At 48.5% G+C, this 15,823-nt stretch overlaps 1 long non-coding RNA gene across 4 annotated transcripts in view; it reads left to right on the top strand.

Annotated features, from left to right (window-relative positions):
• The window catches only part of LOC118013429, an 89,545-nt gene extending 75,114 nt beyond the window's left edge, over window positions 1-14,431 (top strand). The window contains exons 3-5 of one of the 4 annotated variants that reach the window (XR_004680014.1): window positions 8,687-8,830; window positions 10,299-10,659; window positions 11,685-14,431. This is a non-coding gene — a long non-coding RNA (uncharacterized LOC118013429). The remainder of the gene's footprint in view (window positions 1-8,686; window positions 8,831-10,298; window positions 10,660-11,684) is intronic. The other 3 variants (XR_004680013.1, XR_004680012.1, XR_004680011.1) reach the window with 3 other exon arrangements.
• The last annotated feature ends 1,392 nt before the right edge of the window (window positions 14,432-15,823 follow it).

Genomic DNA, 15,823 nt, shown 5'->3' with positions numbered 1-15,823 from the left:
AGAGGACCCCAGAGCAAGAGGCTTAAGCAAAAGAAATTTATAGTTTCACAGTTCTGGAGGTTAGAAGTTCAAGATCGAGGTGTAGGCAGGGTCGGTTCTTCTGAGGGCTGTGAGGGAAATCTGTTCTCTACCTCTACCCAGCTTCTGGGGGTTTGTGGATCATCTTTGACTTTCCCTGGCTTGTAGGAACGTCACCCCAATCTCTGCTTTCAAGTTCACATGGCATTTTCCCGATGTGTGTGTCAGCATCCAATATCCTCCTTTTTGTAAGGACACCAGTCATATTAGATGGGGGCCCACCCTAATGACCTCACTTTAACTTGATTGCCCCTGCCAAGACTCTCTCTTCAAATAAAATCACTTTCTGAGGTACAGGGGATTAAGACTTCAACATATGAATTTTGGAGGGACATAATCCAACCCATAACCGTGACTCTGTGAATTGACAGCTGACCCGAGTTCAGAACCCAGAGTCCTAAAGCCAGGCGGGCAGGAATACCCAAAGTAGAGGAGATTCTGAGGGGGATTCGTTTCTCTGCCTCGAGTCCATCTCTCAGTGCCAAAAAGGTTTCATTGTGCTACCGGAGACTCTCCGAGGGAGAGATGCTAAGAACATTCCAGAAAACACAAGTGAATATTCACATAACCTGCCTTGTTTCAGCTACTGCCAGGGAAAATGCACCTGCAGTGGTGGAGACAGACAGGGAGAAATAAAGTGAGAGAGAGACAGAATGACAGAAAACAAATGTACTTCTAAGTAGAGGCAGATTTTCCATGATGCTAATGAAACTTAAGCTTCGTGGCTTTTTAAAGGAGATCCTGTACTTAATTTTGTATTCTTTTTTTAAAAGAGGAACTCTCCTCAAATGATATAAAATTCAGGCTCCTCCAAACCTAGATCTACTCTAGCTCTAACAAAAACGGTCTTTGCGGTTCAGGATGGGATGCAAGAATTTCCCCTCTCCTTCATATACTTTGGGAAAAGAAACTCACATGGACTTGCCTCCCCAAATTCCTGCCTAAGTAAAATGCCTTGGCCACCGAGCCCCCCAGAAAGCCAGTTGTTGCTCCTCTTGCCCCCCAAAGCCACTTCACTCCTCTTACCAATGAGTGGCAGCTTTAGAATCTTAGCAGAGCTTGTGGGTCCCTGGAAGTTACTCCTGAAACGGGGAACAGAGCCTAGGACGGATGCCTATCAGAGTGGGGGGTGGCCAAGGGAAGTTCCGGAGGAGCCATCCCACCAGCCATCTGAGGGAATGGCTGACAGGGGCTGGGTGCCGAGAAAGCAGGTGACAAGCTCATTTGACAGCTGGGCCCCTCCTCCGCCTGCAGCTTCCCCTCAGGCCACAGGGGTGCTGGAACTGCTGAGGGCAAGGCATCCTTCAGGGGAGTGCTGCCCTGCACTTAGCGATTTTCCTTTCTTCAGGCTTTGCCCTGCTCTCGCTTCCTTTCTGGGTTTTTCCTTTCCATAATGTGATTGCAGAGCTGGATGCTGGTGACACCGCTCTTGGCTAGGGCTGGCTCTTCATTTGCAGGTAATTAGCTTGGCAGAGATGGAGGTACTTAATAGCTAAGGTTGACTGATCAAAATATCAATGATCTCATTTCTCAAAAATGTTTTATGTGTGTTGTATTTTTTTTCCTCCTGAGCCCACAGTGTCCATTTGAATTTCTCTCTCTCTTAGATGAGATTTATTTGTACCATTCAGACAGTAACTGGTGTCTTCTATAATCTAATCTCTCTCACAGGTGAAATCCCAGTATTTGAAGAAACTGGGATTATGGGACAGTCAGCATTAGTATGTTTACTGGTCCGCCACTTAGGGATTGGTCAGAATTTCTGGGTGGCAAAGCTAACATTATCCCATTCTTTTTTTTTTTTTTTAAGATTTTATTTATTTATTTGACAAAGAGAGAGAGAAAACAAGCAGAAGAACAGCAGAGGGAGAGGGAGAAGTAGGTTCCCCATTGAGCAGGGAGCTTGACATGGGGCTCAATCCCAGGACCCCGGGATCATGACCTGAGCCAAAGGCAGATGCTTAACTGACTGAACCACCAGGCACCCCCAACATTATCTCATTCTTAAGATGACTATGTGACAGGCTTGAGAAGGCCAGTCATAACTTCAGATTTCTAAATAATCAAATCAGGTAGACATTCAGTGATGGCTTAGTGATTAGATGTTATAATGGCGAGAAAAACCTCACTTCAAATCAACTAGATATTTATGAAGTCCAATCAACTCTGTAGGCCTGGCCTAAGAAATAATTATCCCTATTTTGCTGATGAAAGCTTTGAGGCATAAAAAACAAGTAGCTGGCTCAACTTTATATTGACTTAGGCATATAAGCACAGAACTTAAATGAAATCCTTAGTTGGGTATTTCTGATCTCAGGCTAAGAATGGGGGCATATTATAAAGAAGAACAATAAAGGAGTTAGGAATGTATAAAGAAGAATGTGACCATGGCATGGCTTAGACTCACAGACACCACAACTTCAAGGCTGTTCAGAATCTATAGAAGTTCCAAAGAGTCCTTGAAACTGTTACTCACATGGTAGCTTAAGTTCTGGATTCTTTAGTTCTCTGCCATTGATCTGATTTACTACTCACCCGGTATCTTTTCACCCTACGCCTGCCCACTTTTCTTTGTTTGAGCCCCTAATGGAAGCTCGCCATCCCCAAACCCTCCCCCGCCACCATTAAATTCCCTGTTTATTTTATTTTTTTTTAAGATTTTATTTATTTATTTGAGAGAGAGAGAGAGCATGAGCAGGAGACAGAGAGAGAGGGAGAAGCAGACTCCCTACCGAGCAGGAAGCCTGACGCAGGGCTCGAACCCAGGACCATGAGATCATGACCTGTGCTGAAGGCAGATGCTTAACCGACTGAGCCAGCTAGGCACCCCTAAATTCCCTGTTTGAATAGAGCTTTGTTTCCAGTCCCCTGTTTAAGTCACAGGCAAACCTCTGGACTACTTGAGTCCCTGGTTCCACCAGGTGTATCTTCGATGGGAGTACAGTGATGTGTGACAGAAGATGGTCACCCATTTCAGTTACAATCAGAGCTGCTCTTCTCAGCCAGAGGGGGCGAATCCCCTAGAAGGGGGCCGCATGGAGTGTGGATGCTGTGATTGACTATCTGCTCTCATAACACAGGGACGTAACCAAAACCATTTCCCTGTTTCCTTATTTCATCTATGCCAAACACACAGCAAAGGAGCTGGTTAAATCTAACCTCTGGAAGGGCAACTGAAGATGGTGCCTGTGCCAATTTGCACGACTTACCTACAAAGCTCTAGGAGAGCTCAGCCTCCAAAGGAAGAGAGAAAGAAGAAAGCGAGGGAAGAAAATAGTTATCAGTTAGAGGGCTGATATTTGTGGTCTGTTGGCAGTGACATTATATAGTTAGTGACTAGATGTAGGTCCCCAGGACATCCAATTATTCACCAGGAGGCCTCCAGCAAGATGGTTCATGGCTTGGAGCGTGGCTGACTTCTATAAAGCAGGAGATGGTAGTAGCATTTGCCACCTCCCTGCCTCTCCTGAGGTGTCTGAGGACAAGTTAACATTTGCACTGCACTTTGAAACTTCAGGATGAAAGGTGTGAACAGACTACAAAGAGGCATTGTACTGGTGATTTACATTTGGTCCTGAGACACTTGGGCTCTTGTCTGAGGCCAGGCTTGGCCGACGTGGTAGAACGGAGGGCAACGGCGAAGGAGGGGACAGAGGCACTAAATGTCACGCCCTGGAGCAAGGATCCATGGGCTGCCACCTTGGGGGAAACCCAACATTGAAGAGAAGGTGCCTCAGCCAGGAGATTTACTCTCTGAGAAACTGAAGGGTGTGGGAGCTGTGATTGTCTTGCTTCTATAAAAAAGTTCTCCAAGCAGCAAGACTGGACCTAGGGCAGCTTCTCTCTTGAGTCTTGGTAGAGATGACAGCCCCAGTCCTGCCAGGCAACACCTACCTTCTGCTAATGCCTACCCCCACTTGCGGTGTCTGTCCCTAGGAGAGGCCTGGAGATACAGGGCCCAGCCAGCCAGTTTCGTAAGGCCTCCTGCCCCACCTCCTTCCCTCAGTCTCTTTGATATTTAATTTCCTCCTTGAGGCTGTCCCCAGTGGCCATTTTCATTTATTCCACCTACCGTGAATGGTGGTGTGTGCGGGAGGGTGGTAGGTGGGGTGTGGCCCAGTGTGTGGTCTGCTCTCGGCCCTGGAACCTGCCTGGGTATGTCCATTGGAGTTGGCTACTCCCAAACCCACCAGTAACCTAGCTCCCCTCATTTTACCCCTTCCTGCCTCGGATTTGGGATCCCATGACTTTGCTTATTCACCTCCTCACACCCACCAATAAAACCTTGATTACTTAGAATGCCTGGTGAATTCACTGGTTGTAAGGGACATTAATAAGGGTTAAGAAGGGATAGGTTTTCATCTAGATAACCACACTCCCCTTACACCTGCTGTGCTTGAGGAGGGCGTTCTCCACCTCCGAGACTGAGTTTTCTTACCTGTTCAAATGAGGTAATGATATCTATCCTACCTCTTCACAGGAGCATTTTGAGAATCAGATGGTTTAAAGTATATGAAAGCATGCTGTCGATGGTGAACCACTCTGTAAATATTACTGATTTGTCTGAAGATGGTCATTCATTCCTGGACCTGTGCAGGGCACATTGTACGCACGTGATAAACTAGAGAATTGAAATTAGCTTATTACATCGGGGTTTTACCATGCTTCGAACTAAGCCACTGAACAGCAACAGGGCCCAGACGCACTTACCTGCAGAGGCACGTGGGAAGGGCATGCGGCTCTGCTGACATCGAGGACTATTAAGCTCACGCGCCTGACTTTGGTGTGGATCCCATTTGACTCCCTGGTGACGGTTCTGGGGTCTTCCACCAGTGCATCTACTATGGGGGGCCAGTGGTTGAGACTGTCTTCTAAGGGCAATGGGAAGCCATTGGAAGGCTTAAAACAGAAGAATAGCCCGATGAATTTAAATATGAAAACCTTCCTCCATCTGTTATGTGGGAAATGGAATGTAAGTGTTTGTAGTGCTGCTATTGTTGTTCAGCTGACAAGTCTCTGAGCCCCCATTTTGTTTGGGAGATTCCCCCACCACGTGGGTCTTGGTGGGAGACTTTCCCCATCCCCCCCTCCAGAAGCTGAATAGCCCAGAGACTCCCTCCACCAGTTCTGAATGCTAAGGAATGGGCATGGGTGCTCCACCAGGGACTCCAAATCTAGTTCCGGTGGGACAAAGACCTGGGCCAAGGCGGCAGATTTATTCCAGCGGTGGCAGAGGCGGCCAGCGCAGGGGCCAGGGGATCCCCGAGCCTAGTGCCACGAGGGGTCCCATGCTGGGGAAGTGTGGAGGTCCAGCCGGGGCAGCATAACAAGCTCATACGGTACCATGATGTCACTGCGGCGGCTTCTCAGCCTCTCTGGGTTCCTGCTGATTTCTGAGGTGAGGTCGACTCCCTTCTCATCAATTCTGTGAACTCCCCAAGATTGCCAATAATCCACTTCCTGCTTAACTAGAGTTGGTGTGTGTCCAGAGCATCGACACGTTTAGAGGGAAGGGGAGAGAATGAAGAGGCTACTTAGAGACTTACCCAGTCAACCAGCGAGAAATGATGACGGCATGCGTCGAGCATGGTGGGGCAGGTGGGAAGAAGTGAGTGCCATGGATTTTGGATGGTGTTGAGGGTAGAGTCATCAGAATTTCCTAGTCGTTCGTATGTGGTGAGGAGCAAAACAGAATCAAGGAAAGCTTGATGTTTGGCCTGAAAATGTTTAAGCGTGTTTGTATAAGCCCAGGAAAAGTCTGGAAGGAAAGGCGCTAAACCTTTATCAGGACTTACGTCTGGGAGGTCACCTGGACCTATGGAAGGAGCAGAGGCTTTGCCTCGTATTTTACACATACAAACATGATTTATGTTGTACTTATTTCATATTTTATAGTAACAAATGATAGACCTGGGGTGCTTGTTTTTAATTTGTCCTATATTTTGTAAACAAAATGTAAAAAAATATTTTTGAGAGAAAACTTTGGAAAATTTGGGCAGTGTTAGAGATTAAAGGCAAAATTAGATTCATGGAGAATGTTTGGGTACTTTGAACAGCTGAGGGGAAAAAATAAAGAAGCTCTCTTCGCTAAATAAAAGAAATGCTCCTATTTGAAAGGGAAAATAAGAGATGAGGACCAGAGGAAGATTTTAGTAGGAAGCCATCGATCATTTTACCCTGGAGCGGAAGGTTCACAACCAAGGGGCAGAGTACCAGGCTTCCTTAAATAACATTAATTACGTCTTTAGGAAGTGAAGCTGTGCTGAATCCAAAGCTATCTAGATTTGAGACCAGATAGTTAGCAGCTAGTAGGAGTTTACCTACATCAGAGATGAAGCATTCCTGAGAGACTTTGTCAGAAGACTATCTAATCTTGTCTCCCCTCCCCATGCCAAAGCCCCCTCCCCCCACCAAGTCCGGACTTGGGAAGGGGACGGGGAGGGGTGTGGGGAGGGGGAGAGAAGGCTGGTATGTGGGGAGCAAGGTGGGAGCACTATTTACCAAAATCTGCGGGACAAGATCAGGGTCTCAAAGCCATGCTGGGTTGGTTGTCACTCAAATCACGTTCCAGTCTGCAGGCCAATTTGTTCATTTCAGATCCTGAAGGTTGAACCCAAAGCAGAGCCAAATCTGAGTGGGTAACTGGCCAACTAGCTAAGGTAGGCACAAAAGGGGAAAGCCGCTGCCTCGAGGCCCCTGGCGCAGGTCTGGCGTTGGTAAGTTGTGTTATTCGGTCAGGGGTAGAAGTGTGTCTTGGATGGCAAAGAATTCGTGAGAGGAACGGACATGCTTTCTAGGTCCCAGGGAGTCTCCTGAAACCCGGAGGCCTATATCTGCGGGAAACAGGGACATAAGTCAGATTTTATTCCAGATTCATCTATCCATCTATCCACCCGTCCATTTAGCAGTATCAGATTATAAAGAAACTCTACCATATAATGACATTATTAAATCAAATTAACTTTGGGGGAAATATATGGGAAGCAAAGCATTTTTATCAATTTCAAATTGGGTATAGGGTAATGAAGATGTGGTTAAGCAAAGTGTTATCGACTACAGGTTCTCTGAGGATCAGCTCTGAAGAAAAAAATAAGAATCATTTGTAAGTAGCATAAAAAAATGTTTACATGTAAATGGGTACTGCTGCAGTTCTTCAAATATGTATTTCTTCAAGTAGGCTAAAGAAAAGCGGACTGGGATTTGGTTGATTGTCCTCATTTATACTTAGCAAACCTTTCTTCACAGATAGCATAAAGCTAACTTTCATACCCATGTCTAAGTTAGCATACATAGAAAAGAATAGATTTCCTTTTCATGGGAATTGTTTGTTAACTCGATCCTAATAATAAGAAAGGTACAGCAGCTGGAAGAAAAAAATATATATTTATATTGGTGTACATAAAAACTCATAACTTCAGTTGTCTGAAGTTTGGAATTATTACGATGTGTCTCCGCCAGAATGGATTCATCAGAGCTAACAAGATCTGGAAGTCTGGAGAATAAAACTCTAAAGTTGAAAACATGACAATACAGTCACTAGGCTTTACTCCAGAAGTTTCATTTGCGCTAGGGAAGGCGGCGGTGATGGGAATCATGTTGGGAAGAGCATCTCAGTTTCAGAGTTTCCCAAAATAAAGATACCATTATTCAGTTGGAGGCGCATCCCAAGGGGCTCAAGTTCACCCCAATGATTAATTACTATCCCGTTCGCCTGGTGGTAATACGCCTTTCCAGGGAGTCAGGCTCCTCCCCGGCCCCAGCTCTGAAGATACTCTTCATATTCAAGCACAGTACTGTGATTATCGACCACAAAAATCACAGTGGCTCTGGAGACCGGCCAGAGGCAGCTCTCGACTCCTTGCTTGGCATCTTTTCTCTGATCGCTTTATCTCTCACACGCTTCCCCATGTGCTGTTTCTCTGTAGGCTGTAAACACACACACACACACACACACGCATACACACACATTCACCTAAACCCGAGAGCTTAGCAGAAAACAAGTCCACGCTTGCTGGGCGTTTAGGAAGGCCAGCCCAGGGAAGAGGAGGGCAGGAGAGAAGCCTCGGGTGGCTGCCCGCCACACTTTCTGTTTTCTCTCCTGCCAGATGGTTTCCAACCCCCTTTTAGTTCCAGAACAGCCTAAAGCCCAGAGCGGGCAGCCTGCCTACCCAGAGTGACATCTGTGTTTCGAGGAAGGCCCTCTGCAGCTCCCAGACACAGCCTATCCTTCTAGCTCAGGCCTAGAAGCTGGGGCTAAGGAGCAGTGCCTTTAGTTGTGGTGGTGATAATTCTCCTTAAAATTAAAATGCAAGCTCGACCCCAACAGTTGTGGGGGGATGGGGAGAGAGACACTACCTCTCCCTTAGCCTTTGCACGTGAGGGGGAGTGAGTGTCTGAACCTGGCCTCACTTGGATTCTGCAGCCCATCGTGCGGAGGGACGAAGTCTTCTGCCCAGTACAGGGTGACCAGGAATTCCCGTGGTGACGGCTGCAATGAATGGAGGTCCCCTGGAGATGGCAGATGTGGGGGACATCCGAGGCAGGTCTCCTCCTAATCCTCCCACGGCCACTCTGGCCTGGCTTCCTGGCACAGTGGTTTCTTTTCTAGAAGGTCTTCTCAGAGAAGAGCGGCAGAGACGGTCATCCCCGCAGTCTCGGTGTCTCAAGCACAGGAGGCCCTGAGGGACGGTTTGCAGAATGAATGAATGAAGGCCTACAGGAATGAATGGCGTGCTGGGTGGGACCACGCCTAGTGAGAAGAACTTTCTACAAGTTCCCAGCATGCTCCCGGGGCATGTGACACGGCTGTCCCGTTCATCCGAACTCTCGCGGGGGCTTCTGAATGCGCTTTGGCACGAGGGGCAACGTGGGCTCCTCGCGTCCCCCCGGGGGCTGCACCAGCACAGCTGCTTTCCCACCCCGCTCGCTCGCTCCCCGCGGGAGGCTCCGCTTTTTCTCCAAACCTTTCCACCTGGCCCGGAGCCAGGGAGGCTTCTAAGTCCCACTCCGAATTTCCATGACGCTCAATAGACCAAATGAAGCCCTTCGCAGCCCCTGAAAGAGCTCTCTCCCCGTCCCGCCGCGTCGGGCGGCGTTTCGTTCGCCCTACTTTGATACAGGCCTGTGGAAGGTCAGTGACTCCTTTAAAAATAAGGAAAACATGGACAAGTGCCCAGTTCCAACCTGCTGACTGTGCAGTTCCCGGCAGCCGCCCACAGTTCCCCGCTGAAGCCCTCGCAGTGGTTTCTCACAAAGGTCTGCAATCTATTATGCTGCAGTTGACTGCAGCATTCAAATGTAAAAACAGATCCTTGGATCAACACCCTATAAAAAGCCAAGAAAAATGTGGTAGTGTTCTTTCCCGGCTCAAGCCAAGAGCTTTCTGAGGGGGGCATCCTAGAGACCCCCAAGCAGCCGAAACCCCGCACCTGGGTGGCTTTTCCTGGTAACCCGAGCGGTTCGGAATCCCAGTGAGATGTGGGGGTTCCAGGTACTAATGCCCTTGCCGGGCAGATGAGGGAGCCAAAGACGCCCCCCCTTCCCCCCCCCCCCCCCCCCCCGCCACCGCCCAGGGGGACGAGGAGTCACCAGATTATTTTCACAGATTCAGACTGTGATGGAGACAGGGCTGGGTCTCTCATGTCCCCCAGCTCCCTCCCGATCCCTCTCTGGACCAACCATTCTGGAAGATGGCACTTTAACATCTCTGTGCGAAACATACTCGCCCAGCTAAAATCCAGCTGCTTTCTTAAAATAAAGCAACAAGCTGGCTGCCCTGAGGTCCTGGCCAAGCCCAAACAAAAACGAAATTTCCTGCTTCCTTCCACGTTGCTTGCCATCCGTGCATAAAATCCACACCGGAAAAAAAAAAAAAATGTTAAGTAGGATCCGTGGGGATACCTGAAGGTGTGGGAAAAAAGACATCCTTATTCTCCTTCCTGTCAGCTTGTCACCTTGCTCCCTTCTCATCCCCCCACCCCTGGCGCCCCATCCCAAGAATGCTTCGGGGCGGCCAGGAGTGCCCACTCTCAGGAGTCGTCGGATCACCAGTTTTTCTGGGCTTTGGCTATTGTTGGGGCCACCCTGGCATTAGCCATGCGCGCTCGCCCCCTTCCCCGGAGGACGGCCAAATTGCTGTTCACATTCTGTCTGCTTCATTTGTTCACCTATTGGCAATTTTACCTTGCTGAGATCATTGTTTTCCTCTTCTGTATTTTTAGCTCAGAACGAACCTCCCAGCAAGATGACTATCTCAGACCCCGTCTTTGCTTCTCGGAATGTGGCAAGTCTTGTGGTGGCTGAGCGTGTGGAAGAAGAGTTCCTTGATGCGCGCCTGGGCCAAATATACATGGAGACTTTTGCTTTTTGTCTGCAGGCTCCCATGCTGCCAGCTACACGTTTATCTGGGTAAACACACACAGTGCACACGCGCACATACACGCACATACTTCTCCTTAGCTTAATTTTGATCTCAGTGGAGGCCACGTTAAGTACCGAATCCTGTTCTGGTCTACAGTTTGGATGCATTCGCGGACTTGCCCTTGGATTGCGGTCACGTGTCAGCGCCTAGCACAGTAGCTGGTACGTGGTGGGTACTCGATCTACACTGAGCGGCCGGGGGAAGAGGCAAATGGTCCACGCTGATATTCAGGCTGGGAGAGAATCTAAGGGAAGAAATGCCACAGAGATGCTGCTTTCTGCTTTGCCTTCTGACACTGACTTTGGGGAATTTGGGGGAAGGGAGCTTCTGTCATATGTTGGGATGTCCCTCCAGGGCTGTCTAGAGGTGCGTCCTTCTGGTCATTCAGGTTAAATTCAACTGTGCCCTTCTGAGACAGCCTTCTTGTCTACCTTGTCGAAAGAAGCCTTCCTTGCCCCATTCCCTCCTTTTCCCCTCACCTTACCCTGCTCAGTTTATAGTGCTTTCCCCCATCTGAAATGTTCTTCTCTTTTGGTCTGCCTGCTTATTGTCTGTATTTCCTCTTTAAAAATACGCTATCTCATGTCTGTCTTTGTATTGTGGTGTCCGCAGCGCTTCGATGGGTGTCCAGTACAGGGTAGTTACTCCGTAAGTGGCTAAGTAAATGAATCCTCCTTTGCATGGCTGCAGGGAGCAATCAATGGGAAGCGGGTCAGAAACGAGCAGCCTGGCTTCTCCCCAATCCCTCCTTTCCCTTCATCGGCTTCTCTGGCTGGGCCCCAGCGTGCCTCCTGCCTTCATCCATCCTCGAATGTCCCGTTTCCCTGTCTGAGCAGCTGACACTCATCTCCAAGGCCAGAGCTTTCTGGCGCCCACGGCTCATTCCTGATGATGTGGGCTGTGAACTGTGTGCCCCTGACATGTGGACGCCGCTGCTCCCACCAGCACCGCTGCGAGCTGATTCTCCCCTGCCCGGTCCTGCTGGCTGCCCTTAAGCGGTCAGCCTTGGCCGCCCCGCACCGCGGGCACACGTGGAGATGGAGCCCTCCATACCCGAGGGGGCCGCAGCCTCTGGGTTGAATGGTTCGCAGCAAACCACCCCCTGCCCATCTGCTTCCAATGCTGCTCCCTGGCTCAGGCCTCCTCGTCCCACCATCTGTCTCCTTGTCCTGGTTTCCCACTGCAGGTCCTACAGAGCCCTTCGGCTTTGACCTGTCACTTCTCTCCTGGACCACAGTTACGACTCTCCTGCCTCTGGCCGCGGTGTGATGCACTGGCCCAGGTTCAACGGCCTAGGCCTTCCAGTCAGGACCCAGTGTATTCGTTTGCGTGGGCTGCTGTAACAAAATACCACCCACTGGGCGCCTGGGTGGCTCAGTTGGTTAAGCGACTGCCTTCAGCTCAGGTCATGATCCCAGGGTCCTGGGATCGAGTCCCGCATCGGGCTCCCTGCTCTGCGGGGAGCCTGCTTCTCCCTCTCCCACTCCCCCTGCTTGTATTCCCTCTCTCACTGTGTTTCTCTCTGTCAAATAAATAAATAAAATCTTAAAAAAAAACAACAACAAAATACCACCCACGGGGTGGCTTTGACAACAGAAACTGATTTCTCACAGCGCTGGAGGCTGGAAAGTCCAAGATCAAGGTGCTCCCCAGGTAGGTTTCGTTTTGAGTCTTCTCCTCTTGGCTTGTAGGCAGCTGCTGTCTCACTGTTTTCACGTGGTGGGAGAAGAGAGGGACAGAGACAGAGACAGAGAGAATGTGTGTGTGTGTGAGAGAGAGACAGAGATAGAGACCAAGAGCTCTCTGATGTCTCTTCTTACGAGGACACTAATCCTAGCAGATCAGGGCCCCACCCTTATGACCTCACCTAACCTTCATTAACTTCCTCCCTCCAAACACAGAACCACTGGTGGTCTGGGCTGCAACAGGAGGGTTTGGAGGGGAACATACATTCAGTCCCTGACAGTCAATACGCTGATTTTTGGGGTGAAGATACTGAGGTTTTAGAGGCATTAAGCTATACAACTGGTAAATGGCAGAGTGGGGACTTAAACACAGGCCTGTCTGACTCCAGAGCTCATCTAATCATCATCCCTACTGTCCTTCTATGCTATGCCTTTACCTTGATGTTTTCTTTGCTTGGAAACCTCCACTACTTGCTCTGGACTCAGACAGCCCTGAATTCAAATCTCCACTGTAGAACTCTGACTGTATAATCCTGGGTGAATAATTTCCCTCCCGGTCCAAGAGGTAGTGTGGGAAATCTAAGGGTGAACTTGGTCCTTCCCTCTGCCTAGACCTAGTCTCCCCGACAAGGCTCACAGTGATGACAATTGTCACCACTCCTTCTCCTTTAACTACTAAGATACGAGGACTTCTTACCTGTGCCAGATAATGTTACATATATTATTTCTACTTCCCTTTGACAACCTTGTAAAGTAGATGTCGACAAGAGAGTTATGCAGAAGTGAAACAAACTGGTGAAGGTCATCAGCTAGAGAGTGGCCGAGTTAGGGTTAAGTGCACATCTGCCTAATTCTAAAGTCTGCTCTCCTTCCCCAGCAGACTTTAAATTTGGGGTGGGCTGATAGAATCATGTCCACCCCATCCTTCTCTACAACTGACTTCCAGCCAGCACACCATCAGCACAGTAGCAAAGGCAACCTGAAATGTATATAAGAATTTAAGGGAAATTTGAATTTTATTCTTCCTAAAAAATAAGAAGACCTACCATGGTCTAGCTTTGAGTGGTGAGACCCTGGCACAGGGGAGAGCTGTTTTATCATGTCATGGTACATGAGGTCAGACACCAAAAAAGGTCAGAGAAGGAGACTGTGTTTTCTCCTTTCTCAAGGTCTGGCTTTCTGTGTCATCACTCAGGTTATGCCCACTATTCATTTAATACTGGGGCCATGTCATCACCCTCCTTTCTGATCACTCTCCATGAGCTTTATGTTGTGGGATGGGAAGGTGAAAATTTTTTTTTTTTCAGATTATTTATTTTACTTAGAGTGCACATGCGAGCAGCGGGAGGGGCAGAGGGAGAGAGGGAATCTCAAGCAGACTCCCCACTGAGCGTGGAGCCAGATGCAGGGCTCGATCTCGAGACCCTGAGATCATGACCTGAGCCAAAGGCAGACGCTTAACCGACTGAGCCACCCAGGTGCCCCAAGGTGAAATGCTATTCCCGGTGAACCACACCAAATACTGAAGCTCTCTGTTGGATGATCTCAGAGTACAGGGAACTAATGACCACAGTCAACCTCCGGTGAACACGGAGAGTCATCTAAAGCGATGTGTGGGCTGGGGCAGCGATCTGTGGCATCGCGTGTGCCTCTTTCACTCTTTCAGCCATTTCTCTCTGCGAGGACCTTGGTATGCTACACGCGCTGCTTAGGGCTGAGCTTAGGTGCTCGCATATGCTTCTGGAATCCCTGCTTCACCGGAAAGAGGCGGGTGTTTGTATGTGTTTTTCCTAAGGAGAACGATAGCAAGAAAGAACTCTGTGATGTTGACCAGGCCCCAGTTCTCATTGGTTTTGCATTATTTTTCATTTATGAATGGAGAGCTTCATGCCTCTCATTGAAAATGGTCTTTTGACTTTGGGAAATGTGATTCTTAATCTTCTGAGGGTGAAAGGGGACTGTTCAGCCAGAGAAGGGGCATCCCTTCTTGTTAGAATTGTCTAGGAGGTATCTTCAAATCAGTGTGTACCTTCCCCTTTCTCTTAGAGAGAGCATTTATCCAGCAGAGAATCACTGCGTCCACAACGAACCAATACTGCATGTAGGAATGTTTGGGACAGCCACTAGACGTGCTGAGGTGGAGAAAAAATTGAAATCTAGGGGAAGGGAGGGAAAACTGAATGGGAAGTCAACAGAGGGGGAGACAAACCATGAGAGACTCTTAACTCTAGGAAACCAATTGAAAGTTGCTGGAGGGGAGGTGGGTTGGGGGGATGGGGTAACTGAGTGATGGGCATTAAAGAGGGCATGTGATGTGATGAGCCCTGGGTGTTATACGCAACTGATGAATTATTGAACTCTATATCTAAAACTAATGGTGTACTATATGTTGGCTAATTGAATTTAGATTAAAAAAAATTGAAATATACCTGTCTAACTTTTGATTCATTGGGGTAACATGGCCTTCAGGGCTGCAATGCAGTTGTTATTAAATAAATATTTGTTAAGGGGCACCTGGGTGGCTCAGTCAGTTAAGCATCTGCCTTCAGCTCAGGTCATGATCCCAGGGTCCTGGATCAAACCCCGCATTGGGTTCCCTGCTCAGTGTGGAGTCTGCTTCTCCCTCTGCCCCTCACCCCACTCATGCTCTCTCTCTCAAATAAATAAAATCTTAAAAAAAAATAAAACATAAATAAATAAATATTTGTTAAATAAATACATGGAGATCCATAGATGTTTTCTTCTTGGCAAGTCTCCTGCATTTCATTGCATTCTCCAGTAAGTTCCTGTGGACTGAGTTTTGATACGTTGGTTGGCAGGTAGACATAAAAGCCAATAGATGTTATTGAAGACAGACTTGATGAGACTCCAATCCCAGGAGCCTTCCTCTGGGGCTTGGGTGACCAAGTAGGGCCTAATGCTGGGGGTGGAAATCAGTGTTAGCCTGGCACACTGGAGGCTGTGGGAGCCTCCAGACACAACGCCTTAGCCTGGACCCCGTCATGCTCAAGACGGGCAGGAGTTGGGATCAGCTTCTCTGGGACTTTGTGCACAGTTGCATGGGCAAGGGGAAAACATCAGCAAGAGAGGAGAAGCACTGTGGACATGGAGGCTGGCAGGCTGATTGTGGGCGTGTGAGGCATCTTAGCGGAGAGACTCAGAAATCAGGAGGCCAAGTGGGGTGGGTTGTCATTGTCACATAAGTGGATATTATCAAAGCAGCAGATACTTTGGTTATATGAATATGTCATGGTGAGTGACATTTAATGGCTAGAGTTTCAATCCAGAGATGTTTGAGTTAAGAATCTTGTGCTTTGAACCATACCAACCCTTGCACCATCAGGGGCCAGAGTTGCTGTTGACCTCATTTCACACTCTGATGTCTGAGTAGTTAGCCAGGACACCTGAGCTACTTCCACCATGATGTTTCCAGATTACTTCTCCCAGCAATCTTCATCAAAAGACTCACCTTGGTCGCCCCTCTTAGACATTTCCTTTTCAAGAATCACCCGGCCCTTTGTAGGATGTCTTCTGTGCTCTGGTGGCTTCACTTTTCCTTCCTTTTTCCTCCCTTTTCCTTCGTTCAGCCTTCCCACCCAAGCCACATTTCCATCCCAGGGTTGGGCATATTTCAACCTGT

The sequence above is a fragment of the Mirounga leonina genome, unplaced genomic scaffold, assembly GCF_011800145.1.
Source record: "Mirounga leonina isolate KUSES-001 unplaced genomic scaffold, KU_Mleo_1.0 Mir_153, whole genome shotgun sequence".
Classification (NCBI taxonomy): domain Eukaryota; kingdom Metazoa; phylum Chordata; class Mammalia; order Carnivora; family Phocidae; genus Mirounga; species Mirounga leonina.
This window is presented reverse-complemented; position numbering and strand designations above follow the sequence as displayed.